The sequence below is a fragment of the Mirounga angustirostris genome, unplaced genomic scaffold, assembly GCF_029215605.1.
Source record: "Mirounga angustirostris isolate CCGP_5_RB_7025 unplaced genomic scaffold, mMirAng1.0.hap1 SCAF_5, whole genome shotgun sequence".
Classification (NCBI taxonomy): Eukaryota; Metazoa; Chordata; class Mammalia; order Carnivora; family Phocidae; genus Mirounga; species Mirounga angustirostris.
Genome location: NW_026991713.1, coordinates 146,973,639 through 146,979,896, shown reverse-complemented (window position 1 = coordinate 146,979,896; position 6,258 = coordinate 146,973,639). Strand labels below are relative to the sequence as shown.

Below are 6,258 nucleotides of genomic sequence, written 5' to 3'. Positions count from 1 at the left end.
GTGTTCTCTAGGTGGCCACATGGCAAGAAGTGAGCCCAGGGTCCTCCTACTCCACCATCTTCCTGGCAGCCTCTGATACAGGTCTTTTTTCTGTCACTTGGTTGTAAGTACAGAGGATTCCCCCCCACAATCCACGGGGGTACATTCGAAGACCCCCAGTGGATTCCTGAAACCAGGCCCACCACCAAACCCTGTACATACTAGGTTTTTTCCTAGACATACATTTGTACAATAAAGTTTAATTTATAAATAGGCCCAGTAAGAGATTAACAACAATAACTAATAATAAAATAGGACAATTATAACACTGTAGCGCAATATTGTGAATGTGGTCTCTCTCTCTCTCTCAAAATATCTGTCCCGTACTCGCCCTGCTTCTTGTGACCACGTGACATGACACAATCCCACGTGACGAGATGAAATGAGGGGGTGATGTAGGTGCTCTGACGTAGCGTTAGGCCCCCATGGACCTTCTGATGAGGATCATGACCAGGATCATCTGCTTCCAGACCAAAGTTGACTGCAGGCCACTGAAACCGCAGGAAGAGAAATCAGAGAGAGGGGGGGACCACCAGAGGCCTTCCCAACTCGGGGTCCCCACTTTTATCCTCTTCCCTGCCTTCACCGCTCTCTGCCTTCTCCTCCCTCCCTTCCTTCAGCCTCCAGCTCACAGCCCACCAGCAATGCCTTTCTCTCCCACCCCACACAACCACCATCTAAAATTATCCTGTGACTTATATACTTCCTTGAGAGGGTCTGTCTCCCCCACGAGAACGTCCACTCCAAGAGAGAAAGGAAAGGATTTTGTTCTGTTCATCCTTCTTCCACCACACATAGAACCATACCAGGTGCATGGTAAGCTCAGAAAAAAAAAAAAACCCTCTCTCGGTGTACCTGGACTCCTCATGGAGTTCTGAGGCTGCTTGGAAACAGGATTCCCCAACCCACTTTAGCAGCACACACTCGAGAATGTTCCATGAAAGGAGCAGAGGGTGCTCCCAGCTCCATAGCGTCCCCCCCCCCCCACCGCCTTCTGCACATCTAGCTGTAGGGTCGTCCAGAGCCTCAGCCGATGGTATTTTCCTCCCTGGCGCATTGTTACAATCAGTGTTCAAATTGTTGTCTTACAAGAACTAGCAGGGAATTTTTCGGCTGATCTCCAGTGGAAATAGAAGAATATCCTAGAAATATAAATACAGCTTCCTTGTTCATAGATGGCACCTTCTCCCTGTGTCCTCCTGTAGCAGAGGGGGTAGGGAGCCCCATGGGGGCAGAGAGGCACGGATCCCATTCATGGGGGCTCCACCATCACGACCTAATCATCTCCCAAAGGACCACCTCTTAACACCAGTGCATTAGGGACTGAGCTTCAAAATAAGAACTTTTCGGGGGACACGAACATTCGATGTATGGCAGCGCATTTAACAGAACTACATCTCAAGAACAAAGGTCAAATGAGGGCATTTTCAGAAGAACAAAAACTGAAAGCTTTAACTACCAGTAGCCCAAATGAAAGACCTTCTAAAGGATACAGTCAGGAGGAATGAAAGTAACCCCATAGAGGAAGGTCTGAGATGCAAGAAGGCACACACAAGGCGGAAAGGTAGGTGTCAGTGAACCTGGATGCTCATTGTGCAGTAAAAATAGTTGCCTAATAAGCAGGCTTAATGAAAACAGAACTAAAATCCACACCCTAAGAGCATGTGAATTAGTAGGAAGGTGACTTGGGTTAAAATAGTCCATGTTGTCTGCATATTCAGGCAGGGCAGGGAGGTGGTAACAGTTAAGATACTCACACGAGACCATCAAGTTTCAGATGCATAGTAAAATTTCCAAGATAATCATTTATGTTTTTTTTAAGATTTTATTTATTTGACAGAGACAGCGAGAGAGGGAACACAAGCAGGGGGGAGCTGGAGAGGGGGAAGCAGGCTTCCCGCTGAGCAGGAAGCCCAACTTGGGGCTCGATCCCAGGACCCCGGGCTCACAACCTGAGTCGAAGGCAGACTCTTAACAACTGAGCCACCCAGGCGCCCCTCAAGATAATCATTTAAAGAGTAAACACAGAGGCTATAACTTTCATCCCAGGAGAGAGAGAAAAGTACTAAGAAAAAAATTTTCAATTTTTACAGACCAGAAAAGATTATATATAGACTAACCAATAGATAGATGATAGATAGATAGGATGGATAGAGTGGATAGAAAGGATAGATAGATAGATGATAGATAGATAGATAGATAGATAGATAGATAGATAGATAGATAGATAATAGATAGATAGATGATAGATAGATAGATAGATAGATAGATAGATAGATAGATAGATAACAAGGAATGTAAATGGAATAACCATTCCAATTAAAGATTGGAGTGGGGGAAATCCAGCTACATGCGCTTTACAAACAAACAAGAGAAAACAACCCCCCCAGAAAAGCTAAAACATAAAAACACGGAAAGATGAAAGGTATAGGGATAGAGAAAGCTACATCAGGCAAACACTAGCAAAATAAAGGTAGAGTAGCCATATTAGTACCAGATAAATGGTCTCTAAGTCAAAAAAGAAGTGATTCGGGATAGAGAGGGTCACCAGAGAATGATAAACCTTCACCTCACCAGGAAGATAGGGTTGGAAGAGAATGGGCACCTAAACAAATAACTTGGCACTAAGTACTGCAGGTGCTTCTCCACTTTCCACATGGAGGCTCGTGCCTGTGGGTGGCCAGCTCAGCCTTTGGCTGCTGCATCCGGAGCCAGAGAAAAGGATCCGCGGACTGGCAGGCCCTCCTCAGCTCTCCAGGTACATAAGGAAGAAGGAGCTGGAGTCAAAGCTGCTTCCCACACTCCCATGAGAGGCCAGGTGAGTTAGGATGTGAGTTCTCACTTTATGGGTTGGGGCAGGAACACAGAGAAGAATGAAGGAAGATTTCGAATTCAGAAGGCAGAGGTCCTGTCTTTGCTAAACCCAACATTTCTCGAATTTTTTTCTTAGCACCTTAAGATCTGGAGAATTTGGACAAACAGTGACCTGATGCAATTCTTCCGTTTCAAAGACAAAGAAACAAAGTGCAGGGAGGCGATGCGGCGTGAGGTAAGTCACACACACGAATGATGTATCTGTGTGTGCATATAATCATTCATATTCACACAGTGACCCAAGAGAGATCTTGAAAACAAATGAATCTAAATGTTAAAATGGCAAATTTCCCCTGGATAAAGAAAGAAAGAAAAAAAAAAAAAAAACCCTCTATCAGACAGCCCCGCGAAATTAAAAAAGGCACTGCGGTAGGTCTGCTTTCGCTCCGCAAAGGGCCAAACAAGCAGGCTGTTAACACCGTGTGCACCACATTGAAATGTCAGATTGCTTCTGACTCGGGTAATTCATTACTGAATTGAAAGCATTATATATGGGAAGAGCAAAAATCTAATTCCAGCTCATTTCAATAAGAATTGATCTAAGAGTTCATTACATAAAGTAATTTTTACCAGCACAACTTCGAAGGCATGCTTCAATGAGGATTAGAATCTCTCCTGATAGCTGAAACTGATAAGGGGAAATTTGCATACGGATAGCGCAATGCTAAGGTGCACCTCTTGTGTTGTACATAACAAGTTTGTTTTTCTGATGTTTGCTCCATGTTGGAGATGAAGGTTAGGCCTGAAGAAGTAGCGTTCGGGGTTATTTTTTTTTTTTTTAATATTTTTATTTATTTATTTGACAGAGAGAGACACAGCGAGAGAGGGAACACAAGCAGGGAGAGTGGGAGAGGGAGAAGCAGGCTTCCCGCAGAGCAGGAAGCCCGATGCGGGGCTCGATCCCAGGACCCTGGGATCATGACCTGAGCCGAAGGCAGACGCCTAACCGACTGAGCCACCCAGGCGCCCCCGGGGTTATTTTTAAAAGGGATCTGAAATCCAGGTTCATTTGTCTCTATCTCATGCAATAACTTAATAAGGAATTGCATGTAAAGCACTTAGCACAGGTTGAAGTTCTTGTTGAAAGGTAGCTTTTAGAAAGCTCTTCAAACCCTGGTTCGCTAGTCTGAAATACCAAGATAGTACACCTGGCCTGGTGTCCTTAAAGACCCAAAGAGTAAATATGTGTGGGATGCAGTTTCTGCTAGATCCAACCACTGCCCCTGGGCAGTGGGCTTGCGTGAACACCTCCAAGATCTGGATCCTCAGCTTTGTGTTTGATTGGCATCTGCGCTGGGGCTCAAGCAGCTGAACCCAGGCCCCCAATTTCTCAGGCACAGCAAACGATTCTTCCATCTCTTATTAAATAGGCTTTCTGGACTCAAAGAGCAGGTCTCTAGCCAAATCCTTGGCTCTTCACTGGGATCATCAGGAGTGGGGGTGGGGTTCTTTAAAAAAAAAAATGCCCAGGCTGCCCCCAAAACCAACTAAAACAGAATCCCTGGGCATGGGACCCAGATGTCAGCATATGTATAAGCTCCCTGGTGATTCCAATGAATGGACAAGGTTTTGAACACCTGGGGCTAACGGGTGGTAGAGAAACAAAGCTAGGGGCTGTGGAATGGTGCGGATGGCTTTTCCCTATGTTTGTGCCCCCAAAACGTCTGCTAACAGCTTGAAGGGTAATGTGAGGAAGAGGTAAAGGAGCCCAGAGTTTTTCCCCCAAAACACTTTCCAGTAGCAAGGTAATAGGGAGCTCTGCCGAAGCGGGCTTTCTAGTTAGCACGGAGAAGGTCAGAAAACTCTTTTCAGATCACAAAAAAGGCCTCATGTCAGCCTCTGCCTTGGTCAGCAGAACAGAGCACCTGTCCAATAAGAACCCCCTTCTTTGACTTTTGTCCTTTGAGACCAGGCACTTTTTTTTCTTTTTTAAGATTTTATTTATTTGCCAGAGAGAGAGCGCACAAGCAGGCAAAGCAGCAGGGAGAGGGAAAGGGAGAAGCAGGCTCTCCACCGAGCAGGACCATGGGAGCATGACCTGAGCTAAAGGCAGACACTTAACCAACTGAGCCACCCAAATTGGCGTTTCCGGAACTGTACTATCCAGGCCAAATAAAGAATGAATGAAGAGGCAGGAAGAGCAGGTAGGAGCTGATGGGTGAAGCCAAGGTCAGGCATTCCTAGGGCAGCCGTGGTTCTCGTCGTTCCCGTGCCTCACTCCTAGCATTTCTGACGAGGTAGCTCTGGAGTAGAACCTGACCGCCTGCATCTACACGCTCCTAGGCTGGTGGTTGTGACTGCACATTGAAATCACCCGGAGACACGGGGCCCCACCTCACCCCTCTGCATGGTTCAGTTGGTCTGGGGTAGGACCCAGACATGAGCATGCAAAACCCCCCAAAGGATTCTCGGGTGAAATCAGAAGTGAGAACTGATCTCTGTTGCTCAAAGTGTGGGCCAGGGGCTCGCACCAACTGGAACGTGTTAGAAATGCAGAGTCTTGGGCTCCATCCCAGACCGAGAGAATCTGCGTCTGCATTCTGACAAGATCTTGGGTGATTCTCGTGCCTGTGAAAGTTTGAGATGCACTGACAAGTAGCATCTGGCCTGAAATAGGATTCCAGAAGCATCTGGAAGCATGGGGGGAGATGGAGTCCAGACCGCAGGGTGAGAACTCAGAAACAGACACAGGGGAAGAGAGAAGTTCATTTGTTCACCCAAATGGACTATAAGGACCCACAGTGCGTGACCCTCACCATGTGACCATGACCCTCAGTGTATGACGGATACTGCTGGGTTAAGTGCTAGAGAATCAGGGGGCCTCATGCCATCCAAACACCACAATAATAAAACAAGGGGCCTTGGGCGCCTGGGTGGCTCAGTTGGTTAAGCGACTGCCTTCGGCTCAGGTCATGATCTTGGAGTCCCGGGATCGAGTCCCATGTCGGGCTCCCTGCTCGGCGGGGAGTCTGCTTCTCCTTCTGACCCTCCCGACACTCCCCCCTCTCATGTGCTCTCTCTCATTCTCTCTCTCTCAAATAAATAAATAAAATCTTTAAAAAAAAAAAAAAAACAAATAAAACAAGGGGCCTTGAGCTGTCACCGTAAAGCTCTGGAGGTGCTTCTGATCCAAGCAGCCTGGGTCAGGAACTCGTGCAGCATCCCGGCACACAGCAGGTTCTCCGTCAATGCTGAAGGAGGAATGCCCAGCGGAGCGGCTTTGGATCCACACCTCCAAGGTGGAGAGGGTCACGACAGGCAGAAAGGGGATGTCAGAGGCTGGAGCATGCAAAGGGCCAGAGAGTAAGTATTCTAGGCTTTGGAGACCGTGTGGTCTCTCAGCTC

At 47.1% G+C, this 6,258-nt stretch overlaps 1 long non-coding RNA gene across 2 annotated transcripts in view; it reads right to left on the bottom strand.

Moving 5' to 3' along the window:
- Positions 1-255: 255 nt before the first annotated feature.
- Positions 256-6,258, bottom strand: part of LOC135364531 (uncharacterized) — a 28,058-nt gene continuing 22,055 nt past the window's right edge. Inside the window, exon 8 of one of the 2 annotated variants that reach the window (XR_010411842.1) lies at positions 256-530. This is a non-coding gene — a long non-coding RNA (uncharacterized LOC135364531). Of the gene's footprint in view, positions 531-3,734; positions 6,193-6,258 lie in introns of those variants that run through there. The other variant, XR_010411841.1, reaches the window with a different exon arrangement.